Source organism: Meriones unguiculatus, chromosome 5 (assembly GCF_030254825.1).
Source record: "Meriones unguiculatus strain TT.TT164.6M chromosome 5, Bangor_MerUng_6.1, whole genome shotgun sequence".
NCBI lineage: Eukaryota > Metazoa > Chordata > Mammalia > Rodentia > Muridae > Meriones > Meriones unguiculatus.
The window spans coordinates 49,311,205-49,334,829 of NC_083353.1; the positions used below are offsets into that span (position 1 = coordinate 49,311,205).

General features: G+C 42.3%; 1 pseudogene; it reads right to left on the reverse strand.

Annotated features, from left to right (window-relative positions):
- Positions 1–2,334: 2,334 nt before the first annotated feature.
- Positions 2,335–5,003, reverse strand: LOC132654148 (vomeronasal type-1 receptor 90-like; annotated as a pseudogene).
- Positions 5,004–23,625: the final 18,622 nt, after the last annotated feature.

Here is a 23,625-nt window from a genome sequence, read left to right on the forward strand (position 1 = left end):
TCAGGAATATCCACCTCTCCCCCCCAATATGTGTTTTCTGACAATCACAACCACCACCAAATACAAGTGGGAAACGACAACCTATCCAGGGGACCTGACAACAAGAAGAGCCTTGAACACGATTTTGTAGATAAGGATTGCCCCATGAGGCAGCAGTGGATCTCACAACCTCACTTTGCAGAGGCACAGGCGGCCCTAACTGTGGCAGCACAAGACAGCACCTCAGCCTTCACAGCCACCTAAAGAAGTTAGAGCCATGTCCTTCTGGTTTGAGCAGGAGAATAGAAGCGAATAACTTTGCCAAGACCACAGAGATAATCGATGTTGGGGCCTAGATTGAGACCCAGAGGGCAGATCCAGTGAGCCCAGGGAAGTTTCCGGGCATGGCTATTGTTACCCTGGGACTGTTAATGCTGCCCTGGGACTGAGGTGGCCTTTTCTTCTGCTTCCTGCAGGTGGCGACAAAGCACAAAGCCCACTATTCTGACCTGGTGATAGCTTGGATTGCTTGAAGATCTAACACTCACTTGGTCATAGTGGGGGAGCAGGAAGGGAGGTGGGAAATGCCTCCTTCCTGGACCCATACAGAAGTTGCAAATGGGAGACTAGCCTGGACTAGCACCAATCTGCCAACCTTAAGTCTGCAGTCAGTCTGATCTCAGGAGGTACTGGATCTTAGGGTGGATCAAATTCAGTTTCTCCCTCAGAACTCACATCCTGGAAGTTAGTAGCTGCAGAGGACACCCAGTAAGTTCACACATGCACGGCCACAACGCACACAGACATGTTATAGCTGGTGTCAGCACAAGTTGTTTGACTGAGTTCCCTTCTGCTCAGAACATCCAGGGAGAGTCCAGTAAGTTCTATGAAGGAACGGTCTCCCCCGTTTCCCAGCCTCCTTCAAGAATTTACAAGAACCCAGAGCAGTAAAACTTGTTACAAGCAGTGATTTTTAACAGCTCAAAGCCCATTGCCACAGGGAAAGGGGGCCAGACCCTTTCACTCTCCCCAGTTCACTTGCTCACCCCAAACTGATACATTTTCTCCCTATTCCAGCATCCCCCTGCAGGGATCCTGGGAGCCTGAGCTGAGGTGTGTGTGTGTGGAGGAAGGAGAGAGGAAAGGGGAGCTGTGGCTGCAGTGGCCTTGCACACTCATGTGGGCTCCTGCTGTACTGGTTGGTCCAGTGCACAGATCACCTGTGGGACGCCCAGAGGAACTCTATCCACCCCATCCCAAGGGGACCAAGGAGGGATTTTGTGAGGGGCACATGCCATCTTTGTGGTCAACTCTTGGTCAAGGTTGTCTTTGCCTGGTTCATCCTTCATTGTTGCACCTTCTCCCTCTTCCTGCTTTATTCTTTAGAAGTCAGTCACCATGCCTGCCCACCACCATAAATGGAAGGCCCAAGCTTTCAAGCTTCAAGCCCCTGAGAGGCATCACCTATGCACAACCATTAAATTCTTCCTCAGGAAGATTTCCTCTTCTCCCTCACTTACTGTGTGCGGTCATTCTGTCTGTCCCTGTGGAGTGACATGTTCATTCTGTACTGCCAGTTCTGCCTGCTGTTGATGCTCACTCTCCAGTGCTGGCTGTTCAGGGGTCCCTCATCCTCACTCTCCAGTCCTTGGTTGCCCCTGTGTTATCTGGGGGCACTTCCTTCCTGGTAAAAGACAGCCAGGTTCCTTTGTATCTATCTTTTCAGTTCCCTGAATCAGAGAGTTCTGCAAAGAGTTAGGCTCCTTATACTGGCATTTAAATTTTCTTTGAGTGTGATGAGTGTGGCATACTTACTCATTTGTGTGGGTTAATACATATGTGTGTATGTACATGTACAAGTGTGTATATGTGGAGGCCAGAAATGATTGTTAACTGTCTTCCTCTGTCATCACCCACCTTATTTATACATTTCATCATCTGTGTGTGTGTGTGTGTGTGTGTGTGTGTGTGTGTGTGTGTGTGTGTGTGTGTGTAAGGACTTGTATGTGGAGGTAAAAGGTTAAGCTCAGGTGTCAGATCTTACATTTCACTCTCTGTGGGACAGGATCTTAGCAGGGAACCATTTAGTTGGCCTGGCCTGGCTGACTTGAGCGGCATTGGGTTTCTTAAGTTAGAGTTCATGGCTCCTGGGACACTAAGCGCCTTCCATTCCTGAGAGACTGACACAGTCCAGCAGGCAGCTAAAGTGTTGGGCAGTTTTGTGTTTCTCTGATGCAGGATATTTGATCCTATTGTGAGAGTGCAAAATCTTTCTTGTTTGGTGTGGCTCAGCCCTCACACACCCTTTAATCCAAGAGCTTTCTGTACACAGGATTAAGTAAAGTTAACCCCAGGTCAAGAGGCGGTTGAAGAAACCAGCTGTCAGGAAGTTAACAAGAAAGAGGGGCATTGAGTTGAAGGGAATTTAAGACAGTGTGGAGAAGAAGGTGCTTCCTTCTTGGACATGAGCTGAGTAGGAAGATCAGCTGAGCAGGAAGGTCTTTCTCTGCCTCTCTGAGCTAGCAAGCTTTCACCCCAGCATCTGGATCCTAAGTCTTTATCGGTAATAATTGAATGCTTGGGATTTTGTTTTTAGTAACAACAACATTTCTCTGCATGTTTTTTAGTAGTCAAGGAAACATGGAAACTCTACAGGACAATTACTCTTAGACATAAACCTTGTGTACCCTCTAGTGCTTGCAAATGTCAGTGTATCCTGGCAACTACCACTGTGTTGATCCTGGCAATGGCCATTATATCTGTTTCTGACAAATGTATGAAAAGTCTGATTGCTCTTCATAAAATTGTCACAGCCTCAACCTTGCTGCGATCCCTCCTACCAGCCTGGTTTAATTCCTTGAAGCCATATTAAGCAATCTTGATCTCATAAGTAATTAGGTCGCATTTGTTGTTCTCTGCTGTATATTTCTGGTTAGTTGCCCTGCAAGATTCTAGGAATTCTCCTATCTCTACTTCCATCTCAACATAGGAGCACTGAGTACAGACAGGTACTACCCTGTCTGGCTTTATGTGGCTTCTCTGCACTCAAGCTAAGGTCTTCATGCTTGCAAGGTAAATGAACCTAATCAATCTGAACCTTATCAGTCTGGCTGTGGTATGTGGTCATTGAGCTCTACGGTCTTACTTGTCTCTGCCCCCTCAGTGATGTGGGATACAAAAACTCACACCCTGCATGGCTTTTACAGCTGTTGAAGATTCAAATTCAGTCTTTATGCTTGTGCAGAAAGCACTGTTACCTCACCTCTACCCAGCCAAGACCCCCTCTACCCCTCCAGCCTGTCATTTGGTTTCAGAAGATTACTGTGTTTTCTTCTTGTTCTGAATGGTCATTCTACACCAATTAAGAATTCTCCACTGTGCCATTCCTCAACCCCTGGCAAACACCATTGCATTTTCCTTTCTTGAAAAATTACAGTACAGTACTCTCAGTTCCATCCTTAGATGTACAGAAGCTTGTCATTCTGTGACTGACAGGTCACGGGAAGTATGTATTCCTCTGTGGTGGACCTACACCTACAGGTGGCTTTCCTTCCTGTTTAAGCTGAGTAATAGTCCATGATATATAAAGGCCACATGTGGTTGGTACATTCATCTGCTTACGGACAGAGAGTTATTTCCATCGTGGCTGTGGTTAAGTGCTGTTACCATAAACAAGCAAGCATCTGAGACTTTGAATCAATTATTTTTCCATAACTATGAAAGAACTGTTGATGAATGATATGCGATTTTGTGATAATGCATCCATATTTAATTAGGTAAAATACAAAGTGTTAAGGTGATTGGCTTATTAAAAAGTGCTATACAGTTTAGGTTATTGATAGGTGCACAGAGCACCCTAATCTGTGATGTGTAAGAGGTGTTCCTTGCTGACGCCAAGCAGAAATTCACATGAAGACATTTGGCTCAAATATCTACAGGTGCTGTAACACACATTTCAATGGAAGCAGTTTGACAAAGCAGGAGTCATTTGTTCACTTATCTGGAGGAGCATGAACACTAGCCTGGGATTCACCATCTGTCAGCGAGCATCTGTCAGTTGGCTCCTTAAGTGAACTCGTCCTTCCCTCACTAGGTAAGCATTTGCTGTCCTCCCCACCAAGGATTGTAAGAAGACAACAATTCGTTTCTCAGTGCCAATGAACAGCAAGGGGCTGACGGTGGCATAGCCATTGGATACCATCATGTGGATACTGTGGTGGTTTGGGGCACTGTCCTGCATCAGTCTTGAGGCAAATATGATGCAGTCCAAACAGTACATCAGGACAAAGAAGTTCATGAGCAGCAGGATGGTCCTGGTGGCTCTTTGCACTGGGGACAGTTTTGCAGAAAGGCTGGTTCTGTGAAGGTGCTGAGCCTGTTTCTTGTGTCTGCACAAGAGAGCCACCATGTACCCGCTGGAAAGGGCCATGAAACCTAGAGAGGACACATCTCGAAATATCCTCAGTATGGAAAATAAGGGTCTGCTGCTATACCCCATAGGTAAAATAATGCAAGATTCTGTGACAAATATGAGACCATGTGAGGTGACATTGTACTCAGCAACATAGGAGAAGGAGAAGTGAGGACCACAGGACATGTAGAAGGCCCATAGCACAGGAAGGGGGGACAGGCTCTGCTGTGGGGATTTAGGTTTGAACTTTGCCAGACAGGTGCTTCTGGGGCTGAGGATGATGGCCTGAAGGATGCTCAGCAGGCAGGTGGCACAAAGAGAGAGGCCTCTCAAAAGCCTGTGCAAGTGAAGCAAGGAGTTACACTTGATGTCATTCCACATATTCTGAGATGCAAGAATGTCAGCAGCTGCGAACCCAATGACTGTTAGCATCCCAAGGTGCATGAGGGCCAAGACACTGATGAGTGGGTCAATGATCCGGAGCCTGCGTTCAAGAAGGAACTCAAAAAGGTGGAAGAGGAAGAGGATAATGTTGAAGGAGATCCCAATGCCTACCTCAGAGAAAAATGTATAATGTGTCAACAACTCCATAAAGGGTCTTGATTCTTCTCATTGTATGAGACAAGGAACTAGAGTAAACATCTGAGAAGAAAGGCAAGAGAAATTATTCACCACAAACAGTAACAGCAACATTGGTACCAAACACTATTGCCTTTAGGAATATTGGTGGACCCAGCCCAATACACCCTCAGTACTCAAGTTTTCCTGAGGTCCAAACCACCTCATTGTCAGTCATGGCTGGATTATGTACCTATTGGTGGGCTCCCTTGCTGCTTCAAGTTTCCTGTACATTAAAATAATCATGTATTACAGAAATGATTCCCTACCACTGCCTCATTTTCAGTTTTTTGGGGGCATTGCCTGGTTTTTGTTTTTTCATCTTGTCAGGTATAGGAAAAACTTCAAAAGTTTTGATTATTTCTCCATTCTGTTTCCGTTGCTGCACTAAAACACCATAACCAAAACTGGCTTAGAGGAGGACAGGGTTTATTTGGCTTAACTCTCAGGTCAGAGTGCACAGTTCATGAGAGATGAAGTCAGGAGCACAAAGCAGATAGTCAGGTCACAGCCACAGTCAAGAGCAGAGAGAGGAGGCTGAAGCCAGGGCTTGGAAGTTAAAAGCTCTGGCTGGTCTGGCAGGACTGTTGAGTTCAGTTCCAGCACTTAAGTCAACTGGCTCACAACCACTGGTCACTCTAGCGCCAGGGCATGGATGACCTCATCTGGCCTCTATGGCACCTGCACTCACTCCCACACAATGCAAACAAATAAATAAAAATAAAAGTAAATAAATCTTGAGTTAAATTATATAAGAAATGTTGATAAAGATGTTAGATAGAGTATTTCCTGTAAAATACATATTTGGCCTGGAGAGACAGCTCAGTGGTAAGCACACATTTAGAATACATGTTTACATGCCGAATTTTGCCCTCTGTGAGCACTGCACATGTAAACAGCACACTGATATACACACAGACATAACACACACACTTCAAATAAGTAAATACAACACAATTTATGATTCCTGTTTATGTTTTTATTTCAATTTTTTAAACACGAAGACAATGTTGCTGTAATTTTTTTTCCCCTCATGTATGGAAAAGGAATTTCATCAGAAAGTTAAGGTTTATAAGGTGCTTGCTTTCTGTAGCTTATTCTATGTCTGTGTGCTTAAGGATCCATAAGTTCCCTAGAGAAGAGGGGTGTGTTTAGCACCCACGAACAAGTTATGCTATTTAAAGTTTCAGAACTGAGGTAGACAATTGTAAAAATCTGGACAAGTGGACTTCTCTTCCATTTTACTTGGCATAGATTTTTACTTAGATGAGGGGTACAGTATCGTACTTCAGCACATCTGTGTGTCCTGCTCTGACCAAGTCAGGATAATTTCCACCTTTTCAAATACTGTCATTTCTCTGTGTTTGACACCTTCAGTTCTTTGGATTCCCTTGGAACATGCAAGCACTTGGTGTGGACAACAGCTATGCTGCAGTGCTCTAAGGCATGAGCACCATGACCTCACACAGCCTCTGCTCTGTACCTACCTTTCAGTCCTGTTCCACCGACTCTTTCTGGCCTTGACTGATCATTCTTCTTGCTATTTTGTGTAATCAGCTTTGTCAGCTTCCATACTGACAGAGAACAGACAGTTTGCTCCCATCAAAAGCTCAGCAAAGTTATCAATACAAGATATTTATCTGTTCCAGTCTTTAATGGGACACAGTTGATCACTAGGACCCAGCACAACCTTTGTGACATGCATGGATTTTAGTACATTTGTTTAATAAAAGGTAAAATAAATATTGATAATATATTGATTGCAATATTATACACTGGAAATATCATAAGATTAACTTCAGATCTGGCTCCCTGCTCCTTTACCTCATTTTAAACACATGAGATTTACAGACATAGCAATATAAAGCTCATACCATCCCAAACTTTATTTACTTGTGAATCAAAGGTGCTGGGTGCTGTCATTTTCAGTGTGCTTTGGCTAACTGCCCTTACAGATATTAAGGGACAGGGTTGCCTGGGTGCTGTGGGCTTAGAATAATGATTATGGTTTGTGAGTTTATTTTATAATTACTTTAAAACCACTGCAAAGTTTTTTCTACATGTTAAATTCACAGATACAACAAAGGGAGAACTAGCCCTTTTCTTCGGAGTACAGTCCAGACACACTCTGTTGGCATCCTAGGCACCAATTCACCTTCCTCAATGCAGCCCCAGGAAATGCTGCAGAAAAATATTCCATTAGTCATCTATTACAGACAACTAAACCAGCAATCACGTTCCTCAGGCAAACATGGCTCATGTAAACATCATGACTCATTAAAAGAAAGACATATAATGACTTCTGAGCCAATGCACCACTGTTTTCTTAAAAAAAAAAAAAAAAAAGACTTTAAAATGTTTCATTTTTACTTCATGTGTAAGTGTAGTTTTTCTCCTGAATTGCCGAAGTGTCCCTTGCCTAGCCACTGTGCCCTGCACCAACAGTGCATTTTGCACATGGAGACATCACACTCTTTCTGCCTCTGCTGCTCTGAAGAAAGGGAAGGAGATCACGGTCACAGAAAATGAATTTCTGAAATGTCACATCTGACTAACCTGCATCTGGGAATTTTGTGCACTGGGATGGAGGCATGGGGCTATGCAGGCAGATTAGAAAGCATGCCCAATATAGAGAAAGAAGCAACAAGGAGAAATCTGCAGTTTCATTGGTGAGAGCCAGCAGTAAAGGCTGGACCTCAGATCAAAGTGGTGCTAAAAGTCCCATGACACATGGGTCAAAGAGCAGTCTCTTCAGTTTCACAGAGTGGCATCCCAAGAGAAGTCAAGTCCACCATCCTGTGAGACATAGAACCTCACATGGCCCCAAAGAAGGGACACATTTCATAGACAGTGGACTTGATGCAGTTGTCAGGACAGAAGCAGAGAGCAGAAAGCCCTAACAGACTCTGCTCTAAGTTTGGTCACTTATGACCTTTCTGGTGGGCAGAATCCAGGGTAAAGTTTGAGGGCAGGATGTCTGTCTTCTCCTCTGCAGCACAGGTTCAAACATATCTGTTTCTGAATGACAAGATGGTACGTAGTGTGGTTACCCCACACTTACACCTCATGTCCAGACTCATGCCCACAAATACTTTGGTTTGCCGTGATCGTGTTGCCTGACAGCAGCCTGTCACACCATCGCCACCTAAGGTGAAGCAAACCTGGGCAAAAGGCCTGAGGGGTGTGGTTGCACTGTATGTGTTTGGGGTTGGACTGCAGTTAAATGGAGAACCTGTCCTTCCTATGGTGCTGTTCTGCTTGGAAAATTAGGGATACTGGGGAGACATGGCTGGCAACATAGGGAAGGCAAGACAGCCACCAGCCAGGTGTAGATGCTGCCTGCAGAGATACCGTGGAAGGACTGCAGTCCGGGATGCTATGAGCCAACATCTGGGAGGGTTCAATTAAGTTCCAGCAGCTAGCTCTGAAGACAGCTAAGAAATGTCCACTGCATTTGTACATGGATAGGATTGTGAGATTCAGCTTAGGGTCACACAAAGTAGTTACAATAGTCATAATAACCACTGTTAAAAATCTCTCTGTAGAAGTCAGTAGAAAGAAAATACTCTTTAAAAATAGAGAAATAAGAGGACTTAGGGGACTGCCCTATATACTCCAGCTGTTGACACTGGTTTTTGCACAGGTCCACAGCCCAACCTGCCTCCCCCACCACCCAGTGACTCCTCCTGTGCAGCTGTGACCTCCCTCCCAGTGTTCTCATTCTCTCAAGGACAAGGGAAGTTGGTCAGTACCTTTCCATCTCTTCACATAGGTTCTTCAAAAGATGAGGTTTGGGAAAACCAAGTTGAGGCAACAGGACAGGGTGGCGCTCAGTTGTCCAAAATTTTCCTGGAACTAAGAGATAGTTGGGCATTTCTATTATGAAAAAGGAATGTGTATACAATGGCTGGAACACAGAAAATATTAACGGACACACGTATCATCTCCATTAGGACCACATTCACTGTGCAGTTGACAGTCATTGTCCTGGCTACCTCATCATCACAGCCACTCAGTTGACCATTCCAACAAGCAGAGCAAGGTGAAGGGATGACATAAAATTAAACATTGAATGCAAATGCTCCTAAGAAAATTCTAGTAGGTAAAAGTCAACAAGGAGCTGACTGTTAGATAAGGTTTGAACATACAGCCCATTTCCTTTCCTAAGGCTTTTAGTGCCTCTAAGTAGTCAGACTACAGAAGCCAGTGTATCAACAATGATCCTTTTATAGTACATAAACAACAGAAGTGAAATTAATTGTATTTGTTTACATTCGAAATTAAAACCTCACCTCCTCAGAAGATGCACACAAATGAGCAATTCTGAAAACCTTTAGAAATTATACCAAACAACTTACAGACGATAATGTGAAATTGGTAATTTACTTTAGAAAAGTAAATAGAAGTTAAAATTAACTGATATCCTATAACAGTGAAGTAAATTTAGGACCTTAAGCAATTGAACATCCTGGGAAGAAAATGTTTCAGAGCTCAGGTCTCCTCCACAGATGTGAAAACCTCCCTGCCTCCCAGTGCTCCTCCTCCCACAGCCTTCCTGTGTCCAGGCCACCTCCTGACTATGCCCTTGGGTGCAGAGCACTTACCAAGACGGACTCTGTGCAGGGGAGATCCTGCGCAGCTTCGGTGAGGGGTTTTTAATGCACCTCTGCAGCCTGTAGTTGTAGCTGCTGTCACTGACAAGTCCCTGCTGGAGAGCATGGAGATCTGGCCTCCCAGGGGACCATCTTCCCTGGGGAGAGCAGAGCACAAACTTTTCTCTGAGCTTCCTTGCCACATCTGTGTGATGGATCAGGTCACAATGTCGTCAAACCACGCTTGCTAATTTTCCCTCAGACCAAATGAGTCCAAACTAGCCTTCTACTCTCAATTCCTGTGTGGATATTGAGACTCATGGTTCCTTCCTTGAACTTTAGTCTTTCTGATTACACCTCTACAGCAAGTGATGGGTTACTTCTTCCTGTGTCCTTCTGCACACACACACCTGTTTCCAGCTTCATGTTTCTAGATTTCTAGCTTTCTGTTTCCTGTTCTTAGCAAATGTTAAAAATAAATTTAAAGAAAGACCAAAAGCAAATGTTAAAAATGAATTCAAAATGAATAAAGTGTAATTAATAAAAAATAAAAAAATAGAAAAAATGAATTAAAAGAGAGAGACCACAAGTAAAGAAAGGCTTGGAGTTTGGAGCTGTGCAGTAATAGGCAGCTTGAACACAAACGTGCCTGAGGCTGAGGCCATCCCTGAGCTGGATTCTTCTCTCTGAGGCGCTTGAATGGCCAGCTTCCTCCTCACTGGTGGAGGCAGGAAGTCTTAGCATCTGCTGTGACAAAATGGCATGCATGTTTGCTTTCGTCCCCTAGGTTCTTTATACACAGTCTATAAAGCTCCTGACAAATGCAGCTCAGGATCCACAGTCAGAAGAGAGGTCTAGCAGCATCCAGTTTGGCCTACTTCTGTTTCTGGTTCTCAGACTTAGAAGATATTACAGACTCTATAATAATTGTTCTCAGTATGTCAAAGAAGGACCAAAAAATGGACAATTAGCTATTTCCAGAGAGTCCTGAACACTTAAGGAAGTAAACAGATATAAAAAAACCAAACCAAACAAAAAAAACCAGAAAAACAAAAAAACGAAGCCTGGGCTGGGGCTGTAGAACAGTGGAAAAATAACTGTGGGCCAAGTGCTAGGCTCTGGGCTATGCCCCAGTACCACATAATAATTAAGTAAGTAAGTAAGTAAGTAAGCACGTAAGCCATATAGGCTTTAAAAAATCCCAAAGACTATAACATCTACTGTTTAAGATTCCACTCAAGTTACCCAGTGGGAGTGGAACTCTCAGAGGAAAGGAACGGCACCCATTATCAGATACCCAACTCATGCCAAGGGGGTAAGTCCAAATGCTGCCACAGTGGCTCCATGAGCATGTTAATGTGCATGCAACAGAGCTCAGCTGGGTGGGAAAAGCCCACACCTCTTCCCCGATGGTGCTGGCTTCTGTCCTACTCTCTGGAACAGGCCATTTGCCATCCAGTTGCAAGTGGTTCCTTAAAGACTTCTGGGGCTGGTGTGGCAGAAGTGGCTTTGTCTCCTTGCTTTATGAAGCCATTGTTCTCTGGAGGAGAGGGAGAGAGATACCAGCACACATTCCAGGCCAACCGCGAACCTGCTGTGTGACCCTGGGGAGCTGAGTCCACCTTCCTGAATGTTCATTTCTCTGAGATCTTAAAAATAGATGCTTATTTTTGAGTGTTTTGCAGGTGTGTATGTAAGTGCACTGCGTGCTTGATCCTTCTGAACTGGAGATACAGACTTTTTGAGAGCCTCAGGTGGATGCTGGGAACCAAACTGGGGTCTCCCCCAAAGAGCAACCAATGCTCTTAACTGCTGAGATTTACCTCCAACCCTTGTTATAAAAAATCCTTTATTGTTAAATATTCAATGTGCATTGTCTTTTGTGTTCATATAAATCCTAGAATGTATTTCCTACTTCTGTCAGTCCCCTTGTGTTTATTTGCACTGAAAAGCATATAATTAAAATTTTGAGGTCCGTGTGGGACAGGACAGTAAATATGTGATTATTCAGGAATGGGTATGATCCCTTAATACAGTCCAATATGTTGTTATCAGAGCTATGATCATGACATAGTAGGAACATTCCAAGGTTTAAACTGATATGTGAAAACATCCTTTTCCCATTACATCTGTTTACTCTGTTTGTGGATGGCAAGTATGTAAAAGAAGATTGAACTGCATTTCCACTCAGATATCACATGAGGTTTATCTTTCTCAATTGGTTTTCCACAAAGATCTGTGAGATGTCTTTCATCTGACCTTCATTAGCACATTACTTTTTATTATTTATTTATTTATTTATTTAGGAATTTGAGGCAGGGTTTCTCTGTGTGGCCCTGTCTCTTCTGGGCTTTCTTTGAAGATCAGGCTGACCTCAAACTCACAGAGATCCACCTGCCTCTGCCTCCCTGAGTGCTGGGAACAAAGGTGTGTGTCACCATGCATAGTTTATTTTTAATTTTTTGAACAATGATTTAAGTTTTAACTGTGTGTGTGTGTGTGTGTGTGCGCACTTGAGTGCAGATGCTCTTGGATCCCAAATATGTCAATTACTGTTAGAGCTAGACTTATAGGCAGTTGTGGGCCAGCCAAGTGTGAGTGTTGGTAATTGAACTTGAGTCTTCTAGAAAACAGTTCACTTATGTGCTGAGCCAACTCTCTGGCACAACCATTACTTTAAATATGTGGCAACTATGACATTTTCAATAAATGAATGCCTCAATTGTTTATATTTGAAAAAATACACAAGGAAACATTGTTTTGAGAATAAATTATCACAGGATGCAGAACACACACACAAATACACAGAGCTAAAATGATATGCAGAGAACCATAATGTCATTTGCATAATGGTGCTCCTATGGCCAAATTTAAAATAGTCAAAGGTAGGAGCAGCCACTGTCTAGTCTAGGGGTATCGGGATGTGGGATCAGGTCATGGCCTCCCTGTGCCAAGGAGTGCTAGTCAGAACATGAAGAACACCTCGAATGTCTGCCATGCCAGTCAGACACACTGCACAAACTTGATGAGTTACTTATGAAAGATGAAGCTTAGGGGTGTGAAAGGAATAGAGACCATAAACAAAGTGCTTTATCTGTGCTCAAAATATCATAGCCAAATGTAAATAGTAAACTAGTCACAGATAGTTACTCATCTGTACTATTGATATACTCCAGGGAACTGAGGGCTTGCAGCATGCCTGCTTATTGGAGACTAATCAGATACCTCCTCAGAGTACCCTTCATGTGAGGGAACACAGACTCAGTCACACAAGTCACACAGCTGAGCAGACTCACAAGAAGACTTCACACAACCAAACACAATCAGCAGCATAATTCACAATGATGAACACTCTCAGAGGCACAATGCACACTGCTAAACACAATCAGAGGCAAAATGCACACTGCTGAACACTCAGAAACTCTTCACACAACGGAACATACAGTGAAAAATTTACACAGCTGAACACACCCAGAGGCATACATTACAGAGCAGAACACAGACTTAGAGGCATACTTCACACAGGAAAACTGTTATCTGTCACTCAAAGCAAGGGAATGTCACAAACATGAACCCCACCCTCACCTGGAATCCAGTAATTTCAGTGTTGACACTTATATAAAATCTAAAAAAAAAAAAAATAACTGGAACCTGGTTGTTGGAAAGAGAAATATCAAAGAAGATCTATTCCATGTTCTGTCTACACTTTGAGTAAGGCCTATAGCCTCAAACAGGCTGTATTGTAATGCAAGGATCATGGGATCCTCAGAGACCTCCAGGAGACAACTTGATGCAAGAGCATGAGAGCTTCATGAGGAGAGCAATCCAAATCAGGACCCAAGTCTCACTGACACAGCAGTACAGAAGTGGGACTCTGAGCCCTGAGTGAGCAGGATTTTTAAAGGAAAAGACTGAAAGAAGGGGGTTTCCATGACAGCAAGCAGAGGTTCATGGTTCCATGATAGAAAGCAGGAGGGTTCATGCCTTGACGTTACAGAATTTGGTAAAAGCCACAGAGGAGAGGTGACTGTTTACATAATCACAAATGCCAGGGAATTTGTCTTTATTTTTTACTAAACATTTATTCTGTGATATTTCCTGGTTTCCATTGCTTAGAGAGATAACTTTGTTTTCTGCCAGGTGCATATTCTGTGATATTTCTTGGTACCTGAGATCAGCTCCCAGTCAAGATGGATTCTTATTTCAAAATGGAGTCACCCAGGCTAACTTAAACTCTTCAAAAGGGAAGGGAATTTAAGAAGCGAAATGAGAGAACATTTCACACATCAATGACTTGGAGGAGGAGAAAGAAACCACACAACTGTAAGTTGTATAAACCCATGAGCAGAGGTTTGCCTGATGGCTCAAGTCTATAACCCTGAAGTCGAAACAGGATAGTGAGTTCAAGGTCCACCTGAGCTACAGGAGTGAGTCCAGACTAGCACACAACAGTCACAAAGCAAAAAATAAGTATAAGAATAACATATATTTTTTTTAAAATCCAAAATAAGATGAGCGGTGGAGGTGTATGCATTTAATCCTAGCACTCAGATGGCAGAGGCAGGGGAATCTCTGAGTTCAAGGCCAGCCTAGTCTACAGATCAGGTTCCAGGCCAGCCAGGGCTATGCAGAGAAACTCTGACTCAGAAAAAAAATCCCAAAATAAACAGAAGGAAAATATACACAGGAAAGGATTAATCTTACTTCTTGATTCTGGGTTAAGAGCATAAATGTTCCAATGAAATGTGTAACTGCACATCAGAACAGCACCCTCACTGACTGTCTGAAGGAGTGGCAAACACTTTGAGCTTGGGGGAAAGATATGGACATTTCTCACCCATAGCACTGGACAGAGTACCCTCAGCCACAGGCACCTTGTGGGAACACACCCACAGCCCCTCATCTTCATGCCGAGAGATTTGAAAAAGGATGAAACAGGTAGAGACCAATTAAAGCTGACATTAAGAATAAGCAAAGTTGGGTCGCTTCTGTGATGTGACCCTTTCATTCTTCTGTCAGATGAGCCAATTAAACAAAAACTGCAGTTATTACAATGTATCATGTAAAAAAAAACCCTATAAAATATGTTGTTCTTCATTTAAAAAGGTTTTTTTTTTTTTTTTTTTTTTTTTTTTTTTTTTTTTTTTTGGAGATTCTTCAATACAAAATGTTTGCTTATGCTCTTTTACAGGACAAAAAGGACTACAGTTCCATGTTAGCCCAGGGTTATATTCAGATCATTGTTAACCATTATATAAAACATATGCCTGGCTGCTAGTACCTAAATAAATTATATAATGCTGTTACTTTCTGGCCTATAGATTTGGTATGGCCAGAATAGTCCATTTTTGCTGAGGGCTACAGGCTAAGTTTAGTTCTCTGTTTAGTGCTAAATAAAACTTTTGTCCTTTAATATTATGCTGTTAAGTTTTAATACAATATGATAGGATTAATAAGATTTGCTAGCCCCTTTATAAATTATGTTTAATTAAAAGTTTTGCTTCCATTTTAGTTTAAAAAGAGCAGATTTAAAGTTATGCTAAAGATTATAGTTGAGTTCAAGATTAAGTTTTATCTAGTCTCTTTGTTTAGGTTGCTTTTTCTTAAGGTTGAATTAAAAAGGGGTAACTATCACAAAAACACCAGAGAGTGGGAGTCCCAGTCGGGAGAAAAACCTACAAGGAAGGAAGGAAGCTGGATTGGCCTTGGATCGCCCAGTATTTCCCTGGAAAATGTCTTGCAAAATAGCGGGTGCCAGCCAGCATCACTGCACTGGGCTCTAACAGAGAGCACAGAGATTGCTGCACACCAAGCTCTCTGCAACAGACAGAACTGTGTGCTTCAGGGCACCAGAGACTTGGTGTCCCTGTTGGGAGAAATGCCCCACAGGGAAGGAGGCAAATGGGGCAGATTTAGGCCACCCAGTATATCCTGGAAAAGGTTACACAGAACACCCCAACCCAGGGAACTGATGTGCACCAGCTAGCCTGCTGCTCCCAGGAGAGCAGTACTCACCTGCCACAGATTACTGCTTCAGTACTGGAGCACAGAGCCCCAACCTCAGAATTACAGAAGCCTTGGATTCCTGAGATCAACCTGCAGATGCTCCAAGTGGCAACCAGTTATCCCTAACAAAGCTGACCAAACGAAGGGATACCCAAGTTACAGCAGCAGCTCACTAAATTACAGCAAGAAACCCAGAAGCAGGGCATCTGTTTCCAGGACTTCTCTGGGTGAGAGGAGAGACTTCTTGACTAAAAAGGACCCCAGTTACCACTCAGGTCTGTATGCCTGAGGTGAGCTGTGGCAATTCCTGAAAAACACCAGCCATACAGTGACCATACCCAAAAAGCTGAGGAGGCTTGCTTCAGGAAAAACCATCTTCCTGCCAAGAGGATTCTCTCCGCTACTGGATTCCAGGAACCACCAGAAACTAACACCCAACACCTAAGATAGCCCAATCTGTAAAGGCCAGTGTAAAAGCTCAACCAACAAAGGAGAGGGCAATATGACATCTCGAGAACCCAGTTATCCAGAGGCAAGTAGCCCTGGACACCCCGCATAAAGGAAATTCAAGAGGATGACCTAACCTCTATGCTCATGAAGAGGATCACAGAGGAAACAAATGCTTAAAGACCTAGATAAAGTTAAACTCAAACAGCTTATAGCCAACTGTAAAGAAATAGAGGAAGATAAAGAAAAACAGATTATGGCCATCCATAAAGAAATACAGGAAGTTGCAGCCAAACAGTTTGTGGCTTTTAGAGAAGAAATGCTTAAATCACTAAAAGAAATAAAAGAAACAGTGGATTGTTCAAACAAACAGCTGAAGGATTTGAAGGTAAAACAGGAAAATACAGTCAGACAGGTGAAGGAAATCAACAAAACGACTCAAGATCTGAAGATAGAATTGGAAAAATTAAAGAAAACACAAATGGAGGATATTGTGGAGAGAAATAATTTAGGGAAGAAAACAGGAACTACAAAGGTAAGAATAACCAATAGACTCCAAGAGATGGAAGAAAGAATCTCAGGTGTGGACAATACAATGGAAGAAATCGATGTATCTGTCAAAGAAAAGGTTAAATCTAAAAAATGCCTGACACAGACCATCCAAGAAATTCAAGACAACATAAAAAGACAAAACCTAAGAATAATAGGAATAGAGGAAAAAGAAGATTCCATCCTCCAAAGAGAATATTTTCAACAAAATCATTGAAGAAAATTTACCCAACTTAAAGGAGAGGCCAATAAGAATACAATTGGCCTACAGAACCCCCAATATATTAGAGCAGAAAAGAAAATCCTCCTGCCACATAACAATCAAAATAGTAAGTGTAAGAACAAAGAAAAAAATACTAAAAGCTGCAAGAGAAAAAGGCCAAGTAACATAATGGCAAGCCCATCAGAATCACACCTGACTTCTCAACAGAGACTATAGAAGCCAGAAATGCCTGGTTGAATATCATATAGACCTTAAGAGAACACAGATATCAGCCTAGGCTACTATACCCAGCAAAACTGTCAGTCCTCATAGACGGAGAAAACAAGATATTCAATGGCAAAAACAAATTTCAATAATAACTACACACAAAATCAGTGTTACAGAAGACACTAGAAGGAAAAATACAACCCAAGGAAAGTAGCTACTTTCAAGAAAACACAGGAAATAATTAACCTCAATATAGTAAAAGAAAAAGCAACCAAGTGCAAAAACTTATAACCACAGCCGACATCAAAATCAAAGGATCTAAGAGCCACTGGTCATTAATCTCTCTTAACATCAGTAGACTCAATTCTCCAATAAAAAGACACAGACTAACAGAATGGATGTGTAAACAAGACCCAGCAATTTGTTGCTAACAAGAAAGACACCTAAGTCACAAAGATAGACATTACCTGAGGGAAAAGGGCTGGAAGACTGCTTTCCAAGCAAAAGGACCCAAGAAGCAAGCAGGAGTAGCCATTCTAATGACTGATAAAATAGGCTTTCAAACAAAATCAATCAAAAGCGATGGGAAGGACACTTCATACTCATCAATGGAAAATTCCACCAGGAAGACAGCACTATCCTGAACTTCTATGCCCCTAATACAAGGGCACCCACATTTGTAAAAGATACATTGATAAAACTTAAACCACACAAAGATCCCCACACATTAATAGTGGGAGACTTCAACACCCCACTCTCAACAAAGGACTGATCAACAAAACAGAAATTAAACAAAGAAACAATGTCTCTAACAGAGGTTATGAATCAAATGGACCCAACAGACATTTATAGAACTTTACACCCAAACACAAAAGAATTTACCTTCTTCTCAGCACCTCATGGAACATTCTCTAAAATAGACCATATGGTTAGTCACAAAGCAAGCCTCAACAGATACAAGAAGATTGAAATAATTCCTTGTATCCTATCTGATCACTATGGAATAAAGCTGGACCTCAATAACAACAGTAATAGTAAAAGGCCTCCACAATCATTGAAACTGAATAATTTGCTACTAAATGACAGCTGGGTCAGGGAAGAAATGAAGAAAGAAATTGAAGTCCAGCATACTTTCATTGACAGCCAGGTTGAGCGATTTGCCATAGGGTATCAATTTGCTCCTGCAAGAGGGCAATCCTCTGATTGAACACCATCAAGCTTCCTTTTAGTTGAGCATTAATTCCTTTATGTACAACTAAGGCATGAGCTACATTGGCTAAATGATTATTCAGGGTCTGAGCAGTCTGCCCAGTATGACTCATGGCTAATGCCCTGGTGGTAGCTCCAACAGCCGCCAATGAGATGGTAGTAACAATGGTGGCTGTAGTTCCAAGATCCCTTTTCTGTCTGAAGAGAGTCATAGCGTGAGGGGCATCAATGGGCATAGGCACCCAGTGAGGCATGCGAGTAACCAGGGCATACCTAACTTTACTAGCATTCCAGCATTGGGCAAAAAAGCAAGTATCATTACCACAATTACTTGGCTCTATCTGGCTAATAATGAATAAAAATGGGGGATATAGACAAACAGGTGTGGGCTTATAGGAAATATTATGAGAAGCCTTAACCCCTCGTTGGAACATCCTGCGTCAGTTCTAGAACTAGCAGTGGTGGTGTCCGAGGTCTGAGTAGGTTCAGGAGACCATTGCCCCCAGGGGCGAGACGCGCTCCATGCCAATTGACTAACTCCATGTTTTCCTCCAATTTTGAAAATCATTTAAGGTTCTTAAATTATTTTTTTCCCTTTTTTCTTAAATTTTTCATCAATTACACTTTATTCATTCTGCATCCCCCCATAAGCCCCTCACTCCTCCCATCCCAATCCCACCCTCCCTCCTCCCTCTGCTTGCATGCCACTCCCCAAGTCCACTAATAGGGGAGGTTCTCCTCTCCTTTCTGATCTTAGCCTATCAGTTCACATCAAAAGTGGCTGTATTGTCCTCTACTGTGGCCTGGTAAGGCTGCTCCCCCCCCCCCCAGAGGGAGGTGATCAAAGAGCAGGCCAATCAGATTATGTCAGAGGCAGTCCCTCTTCACATTACTATGTAACCCAATTGGACTCTGAACTGCCCTGGGCTACATCTGTGCAGGGGTTCTAGGTTATCTCCATGAATAGTCCTTGGTTGGAGTATGAGTCTCTGGGAAGTTCCCTATGTTCAAATTTTCTTGTTCAGTTGCTCTCCTTGTGGAGACCCTGTCCTCTCCAGCTCTTACTATTTCCCAGTTCTTACCTAAAATTCTGTTCACTCTGCCCAACAGTTGCCCATCAGGCTCAGCATCTGCTTTGATAGTCCAAAGGGCAGAGGCTTTCAGAGGCCCTCTGTGGTAGGTTCCTAGGTTGTTTCCTGTTTTCTTCTTCTTCTGATATCCATTGCTGGACTTTGTGTCACTAGCATACAACATGAGAATTTTTCCTGTGCTGCAAATCTGTCTAAACAATTATCGAGCTATATTTTAGGTAATTGGACTGGAGAATTCGATACTACGATGGAGCAGCTGAGAGTGGCCATTGTCACAGTAAATTCTACCGGAGTGGACGCAGGACTAGCCACAGGATTATCAACATGGATTGCTGCAGCCATGAATCATCTGAAGGAATGGGCGGGCATGGGAGTGTTAGCAGGCCTTCTGGTGTTGGTCTCCTTGGTTTGCCTGTGGTATATATGCAAGATTAGAGTCTCACAACAGTGTGATGCAGCCATGATCATTCAGGCCTTTACAGCCATTGAAGCAGGACATTCTCCCCAAGCATGGTTGGATACCATAAAAAGCTAAAATGATACACTCAGGATGCGAGGCTAAGCACTGCACTCAGGGTCAGCCGCTTTGGACCCAGAGAAGAGCATGTCTGATTGCATGCGGGTTGATGCCCCAGGTCCCGCCTCTGAGAAAAAGGTATCGGACGGTCTGATGCTCTTTGGGTGGATGACACCTAAATGAACATCTGTACAAAGTCCCAATTTATTTCTAATATCAGAGATCAGACCTCTACTCTTGCCTGATGCGTCTAAAACAAAAAGGGGGAACTGTAGAGAGCTGCGGAATGCTATGCCTTAAAGATGGAGCTGGTTTCCGCCTTCCACCTTCCCGATGGTGAGTGCTCTCTGTCACGAACAACTCCACATTTGGCTAAGGCCGAGGATCTGGCTTGCTTCCATGTATGTGGACCTATCTGCATTGCCCCCGTGGCACGCCTGGGTTGGCTACCCAGAGGCTATTTAAGCTGTGGGCTGGCTTTCCCCGGGGTCCGAGGATTGTACAATGTTCCTGAATAAACTGCATTGAAAAAAAAAAAAAAAAAAGAAATTGAAGTTTTCCTAGAAATCAAAGAAAATGAAGGCACAACATACCCAAACTTGTGGGACACAAGGAAAGCAGTGCTAGGAGGAAAGTTCATAGCACTAAGTACCTTCAAGAAGAAATTTGAGACAGCTCATTCAAGCAACTTAATGGCTCAGCTAAAAACCCTGGAAAAAGAAGAAGCAGACACACAAAAAAATGAGTAGACGGCTGAAAATAAACTCAGGGCTGAAATCAATCAATTAAAAACAAATAAAAAAATTCAAAGAATCAATGAAACCAAGAGCTAGTTCTTTGAGAAAATCAACAAGATAGAACAACTCTTAGCCAAGCTATCTAAAAGGCAGAGAGACACCATCCAAATCAACAAAATCAGAAATGAAAAGGAGGATATAACTACAGACACCGAGGATATCCAAACAATTATTAGGTCTAATTTTAAAAGTCCGCATGGCATGGCACAAAATTTGAAAATCAAAATGCAATGGACAATTTTCTTGATCGATTCCACTTAAAAAGCTGAATCAAGACCAGGTAAATCAATTAAATGGTCCTATATCTCCTAAGGAAATAGAAGCAGTCATTGAAAGTGTCCCATCCACAAAAAGACCAGGACCAGATGGTTTCAGCATAGAATTCTACCAGACCTTCAAAGAAGAGTTACTTCCAGTTCTCTTAAAACTATTCCACAAAATAGAAACAGAAGGAACATTACCAAACTCATTCTATGAAGCCACAGTCACCTTGGTACCTAAACCTCACAAAGATGCAACAAAGAAAATTTCAGGCCAATCTCCCTTATGAACATTGATGCAAAAATACTCAACAAGATACTTGCAAACCCAATACAAGAACACATCAAAGATATCATCCAAGTAGGCTTCATCCCAGGTATACAAGTGTGGTTCAATATATGGAAATCCATCAATGTGACCCATCATATTAACAAACTGAAAGAAAAAGACCACATGCTAATCTCCTTAGATGCTGAAAAAGCATTTGACACAATCCAACATCCATTCATGTTTAAAGTATTGGAGAGATCAGGGATGCAAGGCAAATACCTAAACATAGTAAAGGCAATATACAGGAAGCCTATAGCCAACATCAAACTAAACAGAGAGAAACTTAAAGCAATCCCATTGAATAGGGACAAGGCAAGGCTGCCCACTCTCTCCATATCTCTTCAACATAGTTCTGGAAGTCCTTGCTAGAGCAATAAGACAGTTGAAGGAGATCAAGGGGATACAAATTCGAAAGGACAAAGTCAAATTATCACTATTTGCAGATGATATGATAGTATACCTGATTGACCTCAAAAACTCTACCATGGAACTCCTACAGTTGATAAACACCTTCAGCAAAGTGGCTGGATACAAAATTAACTAAAAAAAAAAAAAATCAGTAGCCCTCCTGTATACAAAACACAAAGGGCTGAAAAATATATTAGGGAAACACCTTCACAATAGCCACAAATAACATAAGGGAACTTGTACCTAACCAAGCCAGTCAAGGACATGTATGAAAAAAGTTTCCAGTCTCTGAAGAAAAAATTAAAAGTAGATGTCAGAAGATGGAAAGATCTCCCATACTCATGGCTTGGCAGGATTAACATAGTAAAAATGGCCATCTTACCAAAAGCAATCTACAGATTCAATGCAATTCCCGTCAAATTACCAATACAATTCTTTACAGACTATCAAAGCAGATGCTGAGACTTTTGGCTAATTGTTACACAAAGATCATGGAATCTTATGAAAGAAGTGGGAAATAGTAAGATCAGGAGAGGACAGGAACTCCACAAGGAGAGCAACAGAACCAGAAAATTTGTACACAGGGGAATTTCTAGAGACTCATACTCCAACCAAGTACCATGCATGGAGATAACCTAGAACCCCTGCATAGATGTAGCCCATGGCTGTTCATTATCCAAGTGGGTTCCATAGTAATGGGAAGAGGGACTGTCTCTGACATAAACTGATTGGCCTGCTCTTTAATCACCTTCCTTTGAGGGAGGAGCAGTGTGACCAGGCCACAGAAGATGACAATGCAGCCACTCCTAATGAGATCTGATAGACTAAGATCAGAAGGAAGGAGAGGGGGAACTCCCCTATCAGTGGACTTGGAGTGGTGCATGCGTGAAGTAGGGGGAGAGAAGTTGGGATTAGGAGGGGAGGAGAGAGGGATTTATGAGAGGATACAAAGTGAATAAAGTGTAATTAATAAAAGTTAAAAAATGACATTAAATTAAAAAAAAAAAAACAGTCATGTACTCGACAATGCTCCTGACAATTTTTCAGCATTCCAACAACCTAAGATCTAGAACACTCTGAACACAGGAACACAACTGTAGCCTGTGCATGAGTGAACTGTTATTTAGCATTCAGAAAGGAGGAGACACCTGCACATGAATCAATGCCCATGAGCCCCAAAGCTAAATTTCACTTAGCAAAGTGAAATTTCAGTCACAGAGGAGCAGACATTGTATGAATACATTTATAGATGACAGGACTCAGAGTAACCAACAGGAACAAAATCAGAATGTTATTCTAGAGTTTCAATAGCATACGCATTGTGGAAGTTTTGCTGGTGGGGTCTTTAGAGGCATTCGCTCTGGCTGGCCAGTAATGTGACTGTTCTCACCAATGTATGTCCACAATATTCAGAGGGGAACTGTGTATCTTAAGTCCATTTTCTCATTATGAAAATGTATACAGTTAGTTTAAACATGCTGCAAAAGCATTGCCGCTGCAATTAAAAACAAAAGTATTCTAAAAGTATCAAGCTGTCATTTCTCAACAGTTTACAGTCCTTAAGGTAAATTTGCCTCAAGCAATGTATTGTCTGTTATTTCCTAATGCTCTGACTCTTAGTCTCAGGTTTCCCATGAAAGCAGAGAAGTCCTTCAGTTAAGCAGTGCTCTTAGGAAGCTACTCCTCCACCCTGGAAGGGTTTCCTACCTTGTGCTGGCATCCAGTTATTACCTTCTGGATGAGATATTTTAAATTCAGTCACAGCCATAAAAAAAATGTAGATTAAACGTGGAAAATTACCTAGCTTGAAAACAAGTGATGGTATGTAAATTGTGGGCTTTTTCTTTTGTTATGTGGAAAAATCAACCAAACATAAAACATACCCAGCCCTGTATTTTTACATCAGTGATTGAAAAATCATATGTCCCTTAATGTTTCAAAAGAGCAACTCTGTAAGAGATTATGAACTAATAAGACTTA